We start from the raw sequence: 17,451 nt of genomic DNA, 5'->3' as shown, positions 1-17,451 counted from the left end.
TGGCCGCTTAGCCTTTTATATATGTAGATGATACACTATATGAAGTTGTATTGCTTGTTAAAATTTTGACTGAGTCCAATTGGCCTTCTCCCCCATAGCAGTTAAAGGCAGCTAACATTTTACCACCTATACACTAGGCATTGTTCTAAGTGCTTTCTGTATACTGTCTCATTTAATCCTTACAGGAACCACGTGAAGTAAGTTCTATTAGCATTACTCCCATTTTACATATGAGGAATCTGAGGCACAAGGGCATTTAGCTTCCAAGTGGCAGAGGTTTTGGATCCAGGCAGTCTGACTACGGAGCCCAGGTTCTTACCACTTGCTTGCTGAATTTCTAAATTCACATGCCCAAACCATGAGAGGACCGATTTTCCCCCACCCTCCATCACAGCTTGCTATCTATCGTTTTGATGGTCGGAGGGATTGAAAAATGGTTCTGATTTGCATTTCTCTGACTGTGAGTGAAGCTGAGCATTCACAGGTATTTAAAGGTCCCCTGTGTTCAAATCCTTATTGTAAACAACCATGTGCAGCCTGGGGAATGGGTGGGGCAGGGAAGGCTGGAAGCTGGGAGCCAGGAGGATGCATTAAAGGGGACACACAGTGTGTACTCCATGCTGTCCAAGCACATCAGAAAGAACGGGAGTGGCAACTAATAGCTTCTTAGGCCACGTGCCCCCTGCACTTGTTCCTTCCTCCTCATGGTCTGGGCTCCTGGAGGCCACACCCTCCTCACCTCATGGTCTGTGGTGCCTCCAGGCAGCCCTGGCTCCCATGCTGCCCTGTCACCCCTCCCCTGGTTCTCTGTTCCCAGGCCTGGGGTCCATGGTTCTTGTGGAATTCCAGTCCTGCTGTCCTCTGCTGCTGCCTGGACTGTCCCCGAAATCCTGTTTCCTGTGCTCTGCACTTTGCCTGCTATAAAGCCCTTTCCCGTCCTCACCCCCGTCATCCAGATGGTTTCTTGGAGACGAGTGGGGTGACTGCTCGTGAAACACCCTCGTGGAAAAGGATGGTACCATTTGGTGGGTGATACCGGTCACCCGCCTGCATCTCAGGCTTGAGCCTTGTGTTCATACCATGAACCAAATGGCAGGGCAGCTATGGCTCAGGTCATCCTCCCAGGGCCTGAGCCAAAGAGCAGATGGCTTCCTGTGACATTAGGTTAGATGATCTCCATCAGCTGATAACCTTTGAGTCAGACAGTGGACAGGCATTCAGTGAACCTAAGTCTGGTTGTGCAGCGGCTGTTGTCTGAAGTTACTCACATGAACAGATAACGACATGTCTCATACTCACCTCCAGGGAGTCCCTGCAGTTCTACGGAGGCAGGCAGAGTTGTCACGGACAGTTAGCCTTCAATATGGCCGAGTAGAACAAGAAATTAACTTGAAACAGATTAGGAGCCCAATGAAAGTAATGTGTACAATGCAGACTTTTCTAGAAGAGCATAAATTACACAATATGCCACAATATCAGTGGCCACATGGTTTCCAGGGTTCATCAGGTTAAGCCTTCATTAGCATTGGCCATCTTTTTCCTAGTGGCATTTCCTGTGTGGCCACAAGGTGGCAGTCGTCACTGCAAGGTGATTTTCCTTCCTCCACCAGAGACAGAAGCTGACATCAGGGTTTAGAAGCTGTGCTTTGTAGTAGACGTCTCCCAAGCAAAGGAGAAAGGGCATTTTCTGCTGCCCTAAACCCAGACCATAAAATAGGAGGAACCAACTTAAAAGAATCGAGTGGGTTTTTCTCATGCTGAGGGCAGAGATATACAGTTTTCATTCTGCCGTGGTTTATGACTTCTTTGAGGTTTGCAAGGTACCAGACTCCACAATATGTGCGGCATTTGCTTGCTGTGCGCCTGCCCATCTGTCAGAAATCCTCAGTGACTATCCCCATTTGCTGTTGAGAAACTAACTGTAACGAACAGAACAGGTTAGTGACTCTGAGAAATGACCGCAGGCAGATCGTTACTGTCCAGCTACTGAGCCTGGCCGGCCCCGGCCTCTAATGTGAGATGCTCACCAGTGTGTAATGCTGGGCTGTGACAGTCTCCCCGGAAGAAATCTGCAAAGTTTCGTTTCACTGTGAAGAGCCTGTAGAAACGGCTCTCCTCTCCTGCCCAGCCCTCCGAAGGCCAGAGAAAGGGGGAAGGAAACTTGCTGAGGGTTCCTCAGACTGTAAGTGGTGGAGACAAGGTTCGGCTCTGGGTCAGGCTGACTCTGGGGCCCCCGCTGTGTGCTGGGACCCAGCAGTCATGGTCTTATACCACATGTAGGCCATTGATTCAGCATCTCCTTAAGCACCTCCTCCCGTCTGCCCTGGCTGCCCTCCAGCCCGCTGGGAGGAAGCAGCATTGCCCTTGGAAAGGGCAGACCTGCGTTCTTCTGAATGGCATGAGTGAGCCTGCCGTAAAATGCCTTTGAACCTTAAGGTTCTCGTGGTTAAAATGAAAGCAGGACTGCTGTGAGGGCCAAAGGAGAGGATGCAGACATGCTTTGTACACACGCAACACTATTCACAAGTGAGTAGCTCATTGTGGTAGCGACCACTTCCCTCCCACACCGAAGGAAAATGTCCTGGGGCTTCCCCCCCGTGGCCAGCACAGACCCCACATCGGAGGACGGAACAAACACCCCCAAAGTAGGAATTTTGAAGCTCCTGTTGTTCTTGGAACAAAACAATAAGTAAGCAAATTTCATATATTCAACTAGGATTGTAAGCCCATAAATGATTGCCCCTGATTTTTGCATAATAATACATGTTACCTGCAAGTACTAGTATATTGTTAATTGGCATCCTCTTTGTTTCTGATAGCATTGTAAATCCTAACACTTTGTGAGCTATTTGACCATCTGAATCAAGACTCGTAAAAATGTTTATACTCTTGGATCTGCTTATTGTGTTTCTGATAATCTAGCCTAAGAAAACAACATAAGGAATATAGAATAAGTGTTATGCATAAAGAAGTTTAATTTTCAGTGCATTATTTTTAATAATAGGAAAATATTGGAAACAACTGCAGCATTTAGCAATAGAATTTTACTTAATTACTATAGCTTTTGGTGAAGATTTTCAGCCACTAAAGAGATCACTGAATGTTAAGCAGTTAAATGATTATATGTCAGACGCTGTCATAAGCACCTAACATGTATTATTCACAGTGCTTACACCAGCCCTGTAAGACAGGTACAATTATTGTCTTCACTTTGCTGAGTGAAAAAGTGAAGCACTGAGGAGTTGAGTCACTCGCCCAAAATTCAGTACAGTAAATGGTAGAACTAGGAGGTTAGAGCCCAGGAAATAACACAGAATCTGTGATGATTACTGGCCCGTATTCATATCAGTGAACTGCCACACCTGGCCCCTCCTCCCAAAAAAAAAAGACTGGAAGGAAATTATGCCAATAAGCCATCAGGGACTATACGAAGGCAGTGAAAGTACAGGTGATTTTCTTTCTTTTTCCTACGTACCCATTTCAGTAATGTGGTTATATTTCTTTAACAATGGGGGTGAGAGGAGGGAGGCATTATTAAGCCAGGGAGGGCCCGTCGGGGGTGCAGGCCGCCTTCCCCACCCTTTCAGGTTACATTCCCGTCACACTCCTTTCATCTTCACCAGTGACTGCTGTGTCAGCAGCTGGGCCCCGGCATTTATGGCCTGGAATCCGGGACCCCCACCCCCAGCTCAGGGCTTCCACTCTGGCTCTCCTCCTGGTGCCCAGAGGGAAGAACAAAGGCTCGGCAGTAGCTGGAAGGGGAGCGGCAGAGTAAATACTGGTCAGATGCTTCCGTCTTTGTTCAGAGACCCAGTTTATTGAAGCAAAGGTTTCCATTCGGAAAACATATGAGGCTGCGCCTGCCGAGAACTGCTCTCCTCAGCGGGACCCGGCCAGGTCCGCACAGTGAGCCATGCAGAGCCCGTTCTTTGGGGGATGCTCAGGTTTGCATTGGGACAGATTGTGTAGGCAGGTGGGCCACAGACTGCAGGGCCCCTCCCTCTGCAGGGACAGAGGCCCAGTGCTCTCCCCTCCCTCCTGCTCTCTCTCTACCTGTTGGTTCTTTTCTCAGGACACCCGGGCTACTGACTGATGTGTGTCCGATGTCCACTGCGTGTCAGCCTGCCAGGGTCGTCCACAAAGCAGGTGCCCAGAGCTCCTGGCAGGGCATCGCTTTACATAAGAAGCCACCCCCCGTGTCACTCCGCAGAGCAGAAATCCTGCCCCTGCAGGGCAGGGGGTCCTGGAATCCTGTGAGCTAAATGCTGCCCTTACACGGCTTGTGCAAAATGCTTTCAGTCTATTGAAACGGTGCTTAAAACATGTCACCAAAGCATTCTTTTTTTCTGTATTATTTTCTCCATAGCAAAGGTGTGTGTGTCTGTGTATGTGCATGTGCATGTGCCTGTGTTGAGACAGACAGACAGGCAGGAAAAATAGACACAAGTGAGTCATGTGGCCCTGGAATGATGAACCTTCCAGAATTTCATCAGACAGGTGACTACGCTGCAGCCTTTTGCACGCGAGTCCCGGGTCCTAATTCTGGCTTGTCTTGAGGAAGGTTCCCTGCTTTTGATGTTTTCCCAGAGAAGCCCCTCCACTTGAATCCTACGTTCTTCCATCAGAGACCTGTCAGCAGAGATGCCTCCAGAAAGTGACCGTCGGGCTGGTTTTTTGCACGTGGGGGCTGGGAGGCTGCCCCGCAGCCCTGCACAGCCCTGCACAGCCCTGCCTTTCCTTGCCGAGTGTTCAGGGAGCATCTGGCAGGGGCAGCCACGCCTATTTGTCTGCTGAGCAGCTGCCAGCAGCTGGCCTGGGGACGAGAAGGCACATGTGGCTCCTGGAGCAGCATTGCCCCCCCCCCCTCCCCGTGCTAGGAGTCGCAGTGATGCCCTGGGTTAAGGGGATGAGGCTCTGAGATGGTAGGTTAGGTGAGGAGAGGGGAAGTGCAGTGGAAGAAGCTGGAAGACTTGCCCCCCGAGGGAGGAGGGTTCGGGAGGCCTCTGTCGGTGCCTCCGGTGAGCTGGTCATTCTGGGAGCCTCAGTACATGGGCTTTGCAGAACGGCTGGGTGAAGAAAGAGCAGCAGCTGCTTCCCTCTGAGACCCTGGCATATGTTTTAGATGCATGATATCATTACCAGTGTCCATAAAACTGCACATTATCGCATTCCATAAATACCTGTTGAATGAAACATTTCATTTAATACCCAAAACAATCCGGGGAGGTACCGAAACGGTTATCCTCATTGTAAAGATCCAGAAACCAGGGTCCAGAGGAGTTAAATAACTTGCCCCGGGTCCCACAGCAAGGAAGAGTCAGACCCTGGGTCCCTGACCAGGTCCTCTGGCTCAGTAATCTACGCCATGGCCATTATGCCACAAACAGAAATGTGCTCTCTGTGGAATGTGCGCAGCTGAGAATAGTGACATTCGCCAAGAATAAAGGCAGTTTCTCACTATGTATACTAGTGTGTGTGTGTGTATGTGTGTATGTATATGTATGTATATATATATGTATATATATATATGGTTTTGTTATATTTTCCCTCGGATGTTTGGAACTAGGTTTCCTCTTATCCCCTGAGCAGTGACTTACCGCAAATCTGATTCAGTCCCCTTATGGGTCATTGGTTGTAGTTTGCCTTTGGCTCGGATAAAAATAGAAAGTGAGCCAGAACACGGTGTTTCCCAGTTGGGCATGATCCCAACTATCAATAGCGTTCCGTCTGGGGACAGAGTGCACCCAGGCCGTCTCCAGCCCCTGGGTGCAGCGGGTTATTGGGACCTCTGCCTTGTCCTCTCAGGCCTGCAGGCTTCCCAGTTCTCGGGGGGTAAACAGGGCCGTGGAAATGAGAGGGAAATGAGAGAGGCCGAGGTTCATGCTGTTCCCTTGGCTCGCTCTGTTTGGGTTGGAGTGCCAGGAGACTCCATGTGACAAACGGGTTTGAAAGGGTTGGCATGTGCTTTTTTTTTGCAGTTTGAGGTTATTCAGTTGTAACTGGCCTTGATGTCGCTCGCCACAGTCATTATGGATAACGTAGACCAGGGGTCCTCAAACTACGGCCCTCGGGCCACATGCAAATACAAATATTGTATTTGTTCCCATTTTGTTTTTTTACTTCAAAATAAGATATGTGCAGTGTGCATAGGAATTTGTTCATAGTTTTTTTTTAAACTATAGTCCGGCCCTCCAACGGTCTAAGGGACAGTGAACTGGCCCCCTGTTTAAAAAGTTTGAGGACCCCTGATGTAGACCCACCACCCCTGCCTGTGTTTGGGAATACGGCTCATGGACTGTGCACAAGCTCTGTTGATGTGTCTAAGACGTGCCAGGGTCAGACTTGGCCCCCTGTTTCCCTGTGACCCATGAAGCTCGATGGTGGGAGTCTCGGTTATGGTTTTCCCCAACCATCTGGGAGACTGCCAACCAGAGCTCCTCTGGCCTCACAGGGCCCTGCCTGGAAGCCCTGGGCTGGACGTGCCAGGACTGGCTCTGGGAATAAAAATGTGATGGGCTGCCCGGGTGGTGTAGCTCAGTGGTTGAGCATCGATCCATGAAGCAGAAGGTCATGGTTCAAATCCCAGTCAGGGCACACGCCTGGGTTGTGGGCCTGATCAATGATTCTCTCTCATCATTGATGTTTCTAACTCCCTCTCCCTTCCTCTCTAAATCAACAAAAACATTTAAAAAACTGTTTTAAATGTGATGGGTTATCTGCCAAATAGGTTTGTGAAAGTCCATCATTCCGGGGTCACACTGATTGAGCACCAGGCGAGAGAAGCCGTTCTTTTACTCCTCAGTCTAGTTGGGGAGAGGAGAGAATACACATGGAACAGCAGTGTGCAGCAGCTTGCACAGAGCAAACGCAGGCCTCGTGTGCAACAGGAAGTGGCATTGAAAATAAACACTGGATGCAGGGGGACAGCCTTGCCTGCGTGTCAGTCTTTCCACAGGAATGGGCCAGCGAGGCTATAAGACTAACACACCAACGAGCACCTGAGCTTCAAGCAGCATTGGGATGGGAGGTGTTTCATCAGGACGCTGGGTGTCTCCAGCCTTGACTGACGGGGGCCTTTGGGCCAGAGCCTGAAGCTGCACCTGGAAGTGGCTACAGTGGGTCCTCCCACCCCCACCCAGAAAACAGAATCGTGCAGTGTAAAAAGCTGACTGCTTGGTGGAAACCGCAGACCATAATCTATTCTAGCTTTGAGATACGTGCGTTTTCCACAATTACTTCATCCCTGGTAGAAGCCCAGCTGTGCCCACCCCTTCTAGGCCCAGAGCTTGCCAGGAGCCCTCCCGGCAGAATCGGCCCTGTCTGGCCATGTAAACCCAGCCCACCTGTTAGAAGAGAGAACGGCTCCCTGCCAGGTGAGGCCCTAAGGTATGCTTTCAACCAGCAAACCTGCTCTGAGTGCCTTCACGCTGCAGGGAATAAGGCGCAGCATGGACCCTGCCCTGGGGAGCTGTGCCCGGGGCCTCCGTGGGCCTGGCCGGCTGTTCACATGTATCTGGATGGCTGGCGAGGGCAGGCTCAGAGCAGCCATCTGCTTAGAAGGGACTTGTCTGGAAGTCCATGTGCAAATGCAGCGCACTTTTCTTTCACGGGTGCAGTGAATTTGGAACCTGATGGGGATTATCATCGAGAGGAGGCCCAAGCAGCTGCCATTGCCTCTGCGGGGTGATGGGTTCCCTGGCACTTCGGGCTGGGGGCCCGGAGCAGAAGTAATGGGAAGAGCCGCCCAGTCTGCTTCCCTCTCTCACCGTTGCTCTCTGGGGAGTCTTCCTTGTCCCTCTGGGGTGATTGGTCCCTTTACTGACAGCCCCTGCCCGAGGCTGCAGGGATGCTGCACACCCCACATGAGCCCTTGTCCCAGGGCGGACTGATCTTCCAGCCTCTGCTGTCAGAGAACACCTTGCAGACCCTCCCCGCTTGGCTGGAGGGCTTTGGCAGCACTGTCTTCCCTTCAGGGCCACCCAGGGAGTTTCTGTTTCCTTTCTGTGGGAGTTGTCCAACCTTTAGTCTGTTTGTAGAGCAAAAGAGCAGGCTGTATTTCCAGCTCACCCCTACCTGTTTTTCTAGGACGGCCTGTAATGATTTATCACTTAGGTGTTACGAAGGGAGTCTTGGAACTCTTCCCAGAGCCTCTTAATTCCATTCTTATGGCGTGTGGTATATGATATTTTAAACATTCAAATGATGTCACGTGTAATTCCCAACCAAAACAAGAGAGGAGAGCTCTTCCAGCAAACCCCTCCCCTCCCCAGCACCTGTTTCTCTCTGTGTGTGGACGCGTCTGCTTCCCTGTTCTCCTTGAGCCATGGAACTAACCAGTGTCCACACCTGGCCAGACCTTCTGAGCCAGTGGTGAAAGACGGTTCAGTTGAATGAAACACAACCGACAACGTAGGGAACAGATAAGGGGGAGTTGACCTAGAGCCAGTGAAGGTTCTCCTCTGGAAACCTGTGGGAATGCCTGTCCATTAGCCTGGTTTGTCCTCTGCACTCGGGCTTCAGGACCGACCTGAAGGAGGGAGTCCCTTCCTCCTGGCTCAGGACTCTCCCCACCACGCTGACCTCACCGACAGGTATAATGGCTCACTTTATTTTTTCCATCACCGTTTATCCCCTCTATGCCCTCTTCCACTTCCCTCCACTTCCCTCTCCCCTCCCGCAGTCACCACACTGTTGTCCACTAATAGTTTTAATAATCAAATGGCTAGTGAATTTTTCAGCAAAAAGATATAATTTTAAAAATCACTCATTTGCATAATGTGATGTCATTTGCCCCCTGCTCACATTTGGGGTGGGATAACCCCTTGTCACGGGGGCCTGTCCTGTGCATTGTAGACTTAGAAGCATCTCGGGCCGCTGTTCACTACATGCCGGTAGCACCTCCCTTGTTGTGACAACCAAAAATGTCTCCAGATGCTGCCAAATGTCGCCCCGTTGAAAATCACTGCCATGTGTGAATGTCAGTGGCCTGTCCTACATATGAGAAGTCAAGTGGCTAGAAGATCACTTTACTTATTAGGGGCCAAAGCAAAGAGTGTCAGATCTTCCATATAAATAAATATAAGCATTATCTTTCCCCCCTGAGTTTGTGGACAGGCCAAGTTCCTGTCGGGGGCCCAGCTATAGGTGGCTGCACTGTGGCACTTGCGGGGACTGGGGCCCTGGGCTGGGAGGAGATGGGGGAAGTGCACAGGGTCTGTGGACTATGAGGGAGGATTTTTAGGTGCCAGGGGTTCTGGACGGGGAAGCCTGCTGTGATAAGGCAGAATGAGCAGAGCCTGGGGGCGAGTAGGGAGCAGAAGATTAGCTCTGTGAGCATATATTTAAAATCGGTTGTGTTTAAAAGCCAGCACTTGAAATACCACAGCTTCTCTTGTTTTGGCATTGAATTTTTCTACTTCCACTTTACCATCAAGGCGTAGAATCGGTGGTATTTTATGAAAATCGTCACCTCCACCCTGAATTCACAGGGATGCCTATCTGTGATAAGCAAAGCTTGAAGAAACATTTTTCGATCAGTGTAGACAAATGTGTTGGTCGCAATACAAACGTGCTTTGAGGAAAACAAACAGCTATTTTCTTTCTTTTGTTTTCCTCGCATGGAAATGTCATTTCATCTTAAAGATACAGATACCTTCGATGCTCTTTACAAAACTGAGCGGTCTCCTAAATATTGAAAGTAAACCCTAACCACTAGAGACACTGGCTGTTTCTATATTGAATGGTAATATTGTATCTATCTTGCCTTTTTAAATCAACTCAGTAAGTGTTTACTGAGCACACATATGTGCCAGGGATTGAAGACATATAGGACAAAACGTGGACCCGTCCTCCAGATACTTTCAGCCAAGGATCATGCTAAACACAGATACCAGCAACACTGTGTGATGGAGAGAAGAGTCATAACGTGGTCCTTGGGGAGGATGGAAGGGCTCCAGAGGAAGGGCTGTCTGAGCTGGGTTTGGAGGATGAATAGGAGCCCTGCGATTATAGAGTGGGCGGGAGGGACAGGCCTCCCAGACAGGTAATTCAGTGCAGAGGCAGAGAATTAAAATGTATGATGTGCCTAGGAAACCCCAAAAGACTTGATGGAGCAGGAATGTAGGGGAGGAAAAAGGGGTAGTGAATAAGAAGCAAAGCCATAATTGGGTCTGACATCCATTGCTAAGAAGCTTGCCCTCAATCGTGGAGGTGAAAGGATCTGGCAGGTCAGGGAGCAACATGAGATTTACATTTGAGGAGGTGCTCCCTGGTGGCTGTCTGCAGGAGGGGGAGTTGGGGTGCTCCCTGGTGGCTGTCTGCAGGAGGGGGAGTTGGGGTGCTCCCTGGTGGCTGTCTGCAGGAAGGGGAGTTGGGGTGCTCCCTGGTGACCTGCAGGAAGGCTCCCTGGTGGCTGTCTGCAGGAGGGGGAGTTGGGGTGCTCCCTGGTGGCTGTCTGCAGGAGGGGGAGTTGGGGTGCTCCCTGGTGGCTGTCTGCAGGAGGGGGAGTTGGGGTGCTCCCTGGTGGCTGCTGCAGAAAGGGGAGTTGGGGGTGCTCCCTGGTGGCTGTCTGCAGAAAGGGGAGTTGGGGGTGCTCCCTGGTGGCTGTCTGCAGGAGGAGGAGCTGGGGGAAGAGGACTGGGAAGGATCTTGAACCAGTCAGCTGTTGGACCTGCTTGCTCCAAGGCAGTGGTCATGGGAGGGAGTGAAGTCAAGGAAACACTAAGGAGGTGAAATTGAGAGGAAAGGCCAGAGTTCCAGCCAGTTGGGAGAAGAGAATATGATGAATTCACTTCGAAAGAAATCCAGGGATAAGATGTTTCTTGCTCAGAAACGGGGTTCAGATGGGAGATTAGATTTTGTTTCATCAGTGTCCTCTTGGTAGAAGCTACAATTTAAAATAGTTCAGTAGGTGTTAATAGATGGAGAAGAGAGGAGAGCTGGAAAGGGAATTCTAAGTAAGAGTGGAGAAAGGTGGAAAGGAGTCCGCATGAAGAATCAGAAGGAAGTGATTTCACAGGAGGAGGAACGAAGTGGCCAGATGAAGTCAGTTCACAAAAGACTCAAAGTACCCATGGATGTGGGGTGAGGTTTCCGCCTTAGTCTGTGCTCTCATCCTTGCGCTTTAAAGGGCCCATCTGAACTCCACGTAGCCAACTGCAGCTTCTCTATGAAGTTAACACAATGCCCTCTCTTCTGGGCAAACGTTTCATCCATTTCTGATCACTTGGCCCCTCGTCCGATTAGACTTGCCTCTTGATTCTGGTCCCCCTTCCGCTGTAGCAGGGTCTGCATCTTCCTTCCTCAGTGGACAGTGGAGATCAGTGTTTCACCCATATTGCAGAAAGGCTTTGGGAAGAGGTTGTGGGGAGTCATTTGCTTGAACACATCTCGTTCCCCAGCCAGAGAGAGGATCCAAGGAGAGCATGTTGAAGCCTCACTGGAAGAACCAAGCTCAAAATAGCACGCGGAACGCACCTTCTAACAGACTTCAGGGAGCACTGTGCACCATGGGGCTGAGGAAGGAACAGCCTCTTGGCCCGCGGATTCCCAGGCATCGTCTTGAGGCAGATGCGGGATATTCTTGGCCAATTCACTACTTGTCTAACTGGGCAAATGTTTAATCAGACAAATGAAGGGTCTCTTCCCTTGAGGCAGAAAGATCTCAGTCATCCACAGATCGGAGGAAGAGATGAAATCTTGGCTGCTTTGAGAGGTTGCAAAGTTAGGAACCTCTGTTATGTAAAAATGACCTAAGTAAATGCCATTTCTACTCTTTATTCTATAGTTTCATACAAACTAAATCCATAAATATCATCAACAGACCTGCTGCCATTTGGTGCTTAGACCAAAATCTTTATAAAGAGAATTGCTCTATGTGAAATAATGATTTAAAGGAATCCTATAGTGCATACTTTTAAATAAGTAAACCTTTTTTTAAAAAAAAGTAAATGATCACCTAAGCTATCTTGACTGTGAATCTAAACTCAGAGTTTAGATTTGGGAATGTAGTTCAGAATAAAACACCATGTTCAGTTAGCAGTAATCTACTCTGAGATGCTTATTGTTCCAGACTGAATTATCTTTAAATTATATTTATTAATGAGACTATTAATACCATGTCCCCTCATTTCCATTGCTTGATTAGAAGTGCAGCTAATTGTAGGACTGCATAGAAATGGCATTGAGAATAGTATGTAACTGTTTAAAAAAATCATGGTTTTGGTGACTAAGTACATCAGGAAATAGGTAGTATAAGTAAAAAAGGAAGGATATATTTGTTTATTTTCTCTTTCTTTAAACATGCTATCGTGTGTTAAGTATAAATAGGATGTAAGGGGAAAATAAATTTTAGTTAAAATCATTTTGCCCTGAAATCTCCAGTTCTCTGGATGCTAAAAGCCATAAATATTTTTGTTTCTTCTTGCATTTGGGCTTCTGTCTCTGAGTGCCAAGGTTATGGGCCATTGTATTTAGTATTTTTCCTCAATTTTTCATGTATTTACTTTACAATTACATTTGAACCATAAAAGAGAAAATCCAAAATTTCATAAAGGGGCCCAAAGTGGCATCAAGCAGACCCACTTCTTTTCTTCTAAACACTCCAATGCCAATTTATGTTTTTAAAGGGTTCTGTGTAATTCTATGATTGCTTTGCCTTTTGTTTGTACAATTTTGCAACCTTTGGAAATTACCTAAGTTGTAAAAATGTTCCCTCCCTCCCATCCAGGGGTAATTAAAAATCCTGAAGAGGCCAATTCAACAGGGCCTCTAACGTAATAGAAACAAAAAGCAAAAAGATGAAAACAAAACAAATTGACGAAGGTATGTGGCCAGTGTCTCTCAGGAGTGGGGCCCTGGCTGCTACCTGGGGTCATGAAAGGCAGAGCCCCCAGCATGCAGTACAGTAGCGGGGAGATCTCAGAGCCACGTCTTGCTTGCTCTAGCATGTCCGTGTCCAGCCTAGGTGTCGTGGCCCTCCTCCGCTGCTCGGCTGTGTGCGTCTGGTTTTCCAAGTCCCCTCTGTCATAGCTGTCTGCGCACTCCATTTTCCATGACAGGTTTTCAATCTCAGCGTCCAGTTGAGCCTGCTGGTATTCAAACAGCTTCTCCCTGGGCCCAGACTCCATATAGTATGCAGATGGGTATGTGTATTGCAGGCTGTATCGACACTTGGCCAAGAGCTTGGCAGGGTTCTGTAGGTACTGCCCATCAATCTACGTCCCCAGATCATTCATGATCCTCTCCTGGATCTTCTCATGAATGCCCTGGTATGTCTGTGCTTCCAGCTGCAAGCTCTTGGTGTGGTTTTCCCACCTTTCAAAGTAGAACAAGTATTTCTTGAGGGCCTCCCTGGCTGGGCCTGCTGGCTCTGGTTGACGATGTTGGGGTTCTCATTATACCTACTGCGCTCAGAGTCCTCGCTGCCGTGGGTCTTCCAGTCTCCTAGACACATCCAGCAGAAGCCGTATGGACACTTGGAGCATTGCACATGATTGCAGCCTCTGTTCTTCTCAATGCAGATGTTGCACTTGGGACCGTCTTTATGTGAGCACTTAATGTAGTTGGCTGTTTCAGAGTCATCGGCACACTTCCGGAGCCATTTCCAGATTGTGGCACAGTCTGTGGGGGCGGGATACATCTGATGACACTTGAAACAGAAGACCTCATTGCGCTGATCGCACTGGACTTGGCGAGCTCTGGGCTCTGACACCTGGATGAGCCTGGGGCAGGCTGCACCAGGGCACAGCTGGAGCTGGCAATGACTGTCCACATAGTCCCTGAAGAGGTAGCACCTGTATTTGTCTCTTAGCTCTTCATTGGGCAATAATGGAAACAAAGAGTCCTCTGGTGTTCAAAGTGGCCAGTCCTGAGCCATGCAAGAGACTCCCACACCCACCCCCATCTTTGACAAGTACTGAGCAGTGCTGCTCCCAGCAGCTGCAGCAAAACTGATGCTAGCAGACCAGCAAGAGTAGGTTTTCCCTCCACACAAACTGCATACACATTGCACAGTGGTGAGGGGATGGGCTGTGGGGACATGTTTCGATGGATCGGGTTGAACTTGAGCCTCAACGAGCAGCTGAGCCAAATTAGACTTGTATCTGTCCATTATCTCTGCAACTTGCAAGTAGAAATAACCAATAGAAATTTAGCAACTGAATGAGACACCTTTAGGACAGCCAAGCTGGTCATGTGCTCATTGAGAGCATCCTCAGACCCCTTGTAGGTCAAGCAGATGAACTAGTGCTCCCTCAGGATCAAAGGCATCGGCCCCTGCTGCTCCACATTGCTGGCTACTCCCACAATAGCCCTCTATGTCCCCAGGGTCCTCGCCCTCTTCCTCTTCTTTGCAATTTGGGTCACAGTCCTCTTCATTACTGTCAGACCCCTGGCTATTCATGTCCACAGACATCTTAGCATCCAGCCAAGTTGCAAATCAGGAAAGCAGGATTTTCCCCCTCCCTCTAAACCTTACCACCTTCTCAACTGCATTAGTGTTTTTATCTTCTGTAATCCTTGAAGATCTTTCAGGAAGATGTTACCCAAATATTCTGTCATATAATTTACATCAGGAGCCGCCGCCCCACGGCTGTGGCTGCTGAGCCTGGGCGGGCCAGACCAGGTTGTGCCAGGCCAAAGGGATCTCCCCGCTTCGCTTCTTGAATTCTTCCACAAACTATTTCAACTATGGGCAAGGCACTTCAGCTATTTGCACTTTAGTCTCATAAAATATGTGGACGGAAGGAATCCATGCAGTTCGTTCCAGGCTTTCATACCATTCTGATTTAAATTGTATCAGGAAACAAAAATCACCTCCTGCCATGTTAGTTCCAAAAGGGTTTATGAACCCTCACCAGGGTGCAGGCACTATGCTCGGTGGCATCTGGGCTCTGCGAAGGTTTCAGGTCCTCCATGGAAAACAAGATCAAGTGCACAAGCCAGTGTGGCCAGCACAGAGATACCGGGCGAGGTGTGTGTGGACCAGGTACATCAGAGGGCCTCTGCCAGGAAGGGAAGACTTCGCCGTGTCCCGGATTATATGTTTGCTGCTTATTTATGCATTAAGAACATCCTGCCCCAGATGCTTCACAGCGCATTGAACTGCAAGTTAGATCACCTCATAGTTTCCCTAGTCTGGTGTATATGCCAAGCTTTGTTGAGTTTCATGGCCACCGTCTAGCCGGCATGGCTCAGTGGTTGAGTGTCAACCCATGAACCAGGAAGTTATGGTTCGAATCCCAGTCAGGACACATGCCCCAGTTGTAGGCTTGACACCCACTAGGGGATATGCAGGAGGCAGCCCATCAATGGCTGTCTATCATCATTGATGTTTCTATCTCTCTCTCCCTCTCCCTTCCTCTCTGAAATCAATAAAAATATATATATATTAAAAAAAAAGACATGGCCACAATGCATCCAGTTTATGAGGACAATACTTGGTCTCTGAAAAGAGAGCCATGTGTTCCTCCAGGTTTGCAATGCAAGTCCCTAAGGGCTCCTTCTACAGGAGACATATTGCTCCTCCCCAAAGACGAGCTCTCTGAGCTAAGGCAGGATGGATCATGCCCAGGGGCTGATGGAGGGTTGCTGGTGATTGAATTAGCTTCTGCTGTCTTCTGGGCTGTGCAAAATAAGTCAAAAAATAAAAAGTAGGCATTAGATCCTCTCTCATTGTTTCTGCCTTGAAGGCTTTGTAATCGTTCTTAAGGTGGTTAAATTCCAGTTGTCTCTGGTTCAGGCATGGTGCAATGCGATTTCCTCACAAGGGTGCTTTTCCACCCTGACCTCTTTGACGTCAGTAACGGTTTCCTGTTTATTTGAACTCCCTATTCACCCTGTAGCTGACTTCCTCGGAGAGCAATCACAATGCAAGGGCACTTATAAGAAATGCAGCACAGTGCCATTGCTGAGATGTCCTCCTTGTCCACAGTGGTCAATGGCACTTCACAGCTTTTGATACAGGGTTAGTTCATTTACAAAGAATTCCAAAACAATTCTTAGAACGCGGGTAGATGAGTCTAGATGTGGCTCCCAGGTTGACGTTGCTTTAAAGCAATAATTAGTCATTAACTTTTACTGCTGTTTCTAGTCTTTGAATTATTTCCAAAAGATAAGCTGCATCTTCACTGTAATACATCTTTAAAGGAGAGTTATATTTGTCGACTGTAGGGACTATGGATTCTTTCTGTAAACAGAAAAGTCTTTCTCATTCTGTTGATAAAAGTGAACCAACTTTATAGAGGAGAAGAATAGCTACTACAAAGAGTCTCACTATGAAGTGCTTGTGGGGCAGCACAAGCTTTGCAATAATGATAATGAGTATGCGTATGAACTCCTGCAATAGAGAATATGAATTACAATCTGATCTCAAAAAATTAGAAAACTTTCTGGAACTGAAACTTGGTTAACGTATTTTCATTATCAAATCTAGTTTTGTAACCCTTTGCTTAGCTCTCACTTCCCAGAAGGAAAGTCCTCCTCACTAGGTCAAGGTCATGACCAAGTGTTACAAGGAAATGCCCCTCTGCCCCAGCCACTGGCCTAGGCGTCCTCCTGGTTTTTTGAACCCTGTAGATTCCTATCTCACACTGAGTTGGCGGGGGTGCCGCAGCTGCTGTTCCTGCTGTCATGTTATTCCTCTTTACTTGCCCATCAGGGAGCTCCCTGAGCGAGGCACCATCCCAGCCTCAAGGTCGTGGGCAGCTTACTGCTGTGTGGGCTGCAGCCCTCCCAAGGGCCCAGAGCCCCAGGAGCAAGTGGCTGTGGCAGCTGAAGGGACAGTGGAGGTGGAAATGATGAAGGAGAAGGTGGTAATAATCATTGCTAGCATTTATGGAGCACTCTCTGTATGCCAGGCACTGTTTGAGACTCTTAGCTTAAGTCATTTCATACTCATACACCTGTCCGTCATCTTATTATCCCCATTTTGCAGATGAGAGTTTTGAGAGAGAGAAAATAACTACAGCTCAGCGGGAGCTGCTTTCACATCTCAGGCATCCTGGCTCCGGAGTGCAGCCCTCGCCACTGGGCTGAGCTGCCTCTTCTAACACCAGGACTCGGGCGCTGGGCACAAGGTCTCCTGGAGGTAGTTTTAGTCCCTGTGTGTGATGTAGAAATGACAATGGCTTCTGTTTGCTGAGATTCTCTTCTGGGCCCCGTGCTGTGTGAGGCGCTTTGCTTCTGGTTTAATCTTCTCACCATCTCCGTGATATATTATTACCTCCAATTTATAAATAAGGAAACCTCCTGCCCCTTAATAATTGGTGTGTGTTGCAGTTAAAATTCTCCTGGTAGCAAGTAACAGAAAGAAACTTCACTGGAGTCATGCAATGGATGGAGAGCTGATAATAACGACTGAAGGATAAAGGGGAGGTCTCCTGGAACACAAGGGCAGAAATTGGCCGGGTCTCTCCAGGGATCTGAAATGCGAAGACATAGGGAACCCAGGTT

The 17,451-nt window shown here is 48.6% G+C and overlaps 1 protein-coding gene and 1 pseudogene across 1 annotated transcript in view; one reads left to right on the top strand and one right to left on the bottom strand.

Annotated features, from left to right (window-relative positions):
- PRKCH (protein kinase C, eta) overlaps positions 1 to 17,451 on the top strand; it is a 228,717-nt gene that overhangs the window by 140,297 nt on the left and 70,969 nt on the right. The window lies entirely within an intron of this gene.
- On the bottom strand, positions 13,617 to 14,573 carry LOC106727438 (annotated as a pseudogene).

This window comes from Myotis brandtii, unplaced genomic scaffold (genome assembly GCF_000412655.1).
Source record: "Myotis brandtii unplaced genomic scaffold, ASM41265v1 scaffold423, whole genome shotgun sequence".
Classification (NCBI taxonomy): Eukaryota; Metazoa; Chordata; class Mammalia; order Chiroptera; family Vespertilionidae; genus Myotis; species Myotis brandtii.
The sequence above is the reverse complement of the archived record's forward strand: the minus strand, read 5'-3'. Positions and strand labels throughout refer to the sequence as shown.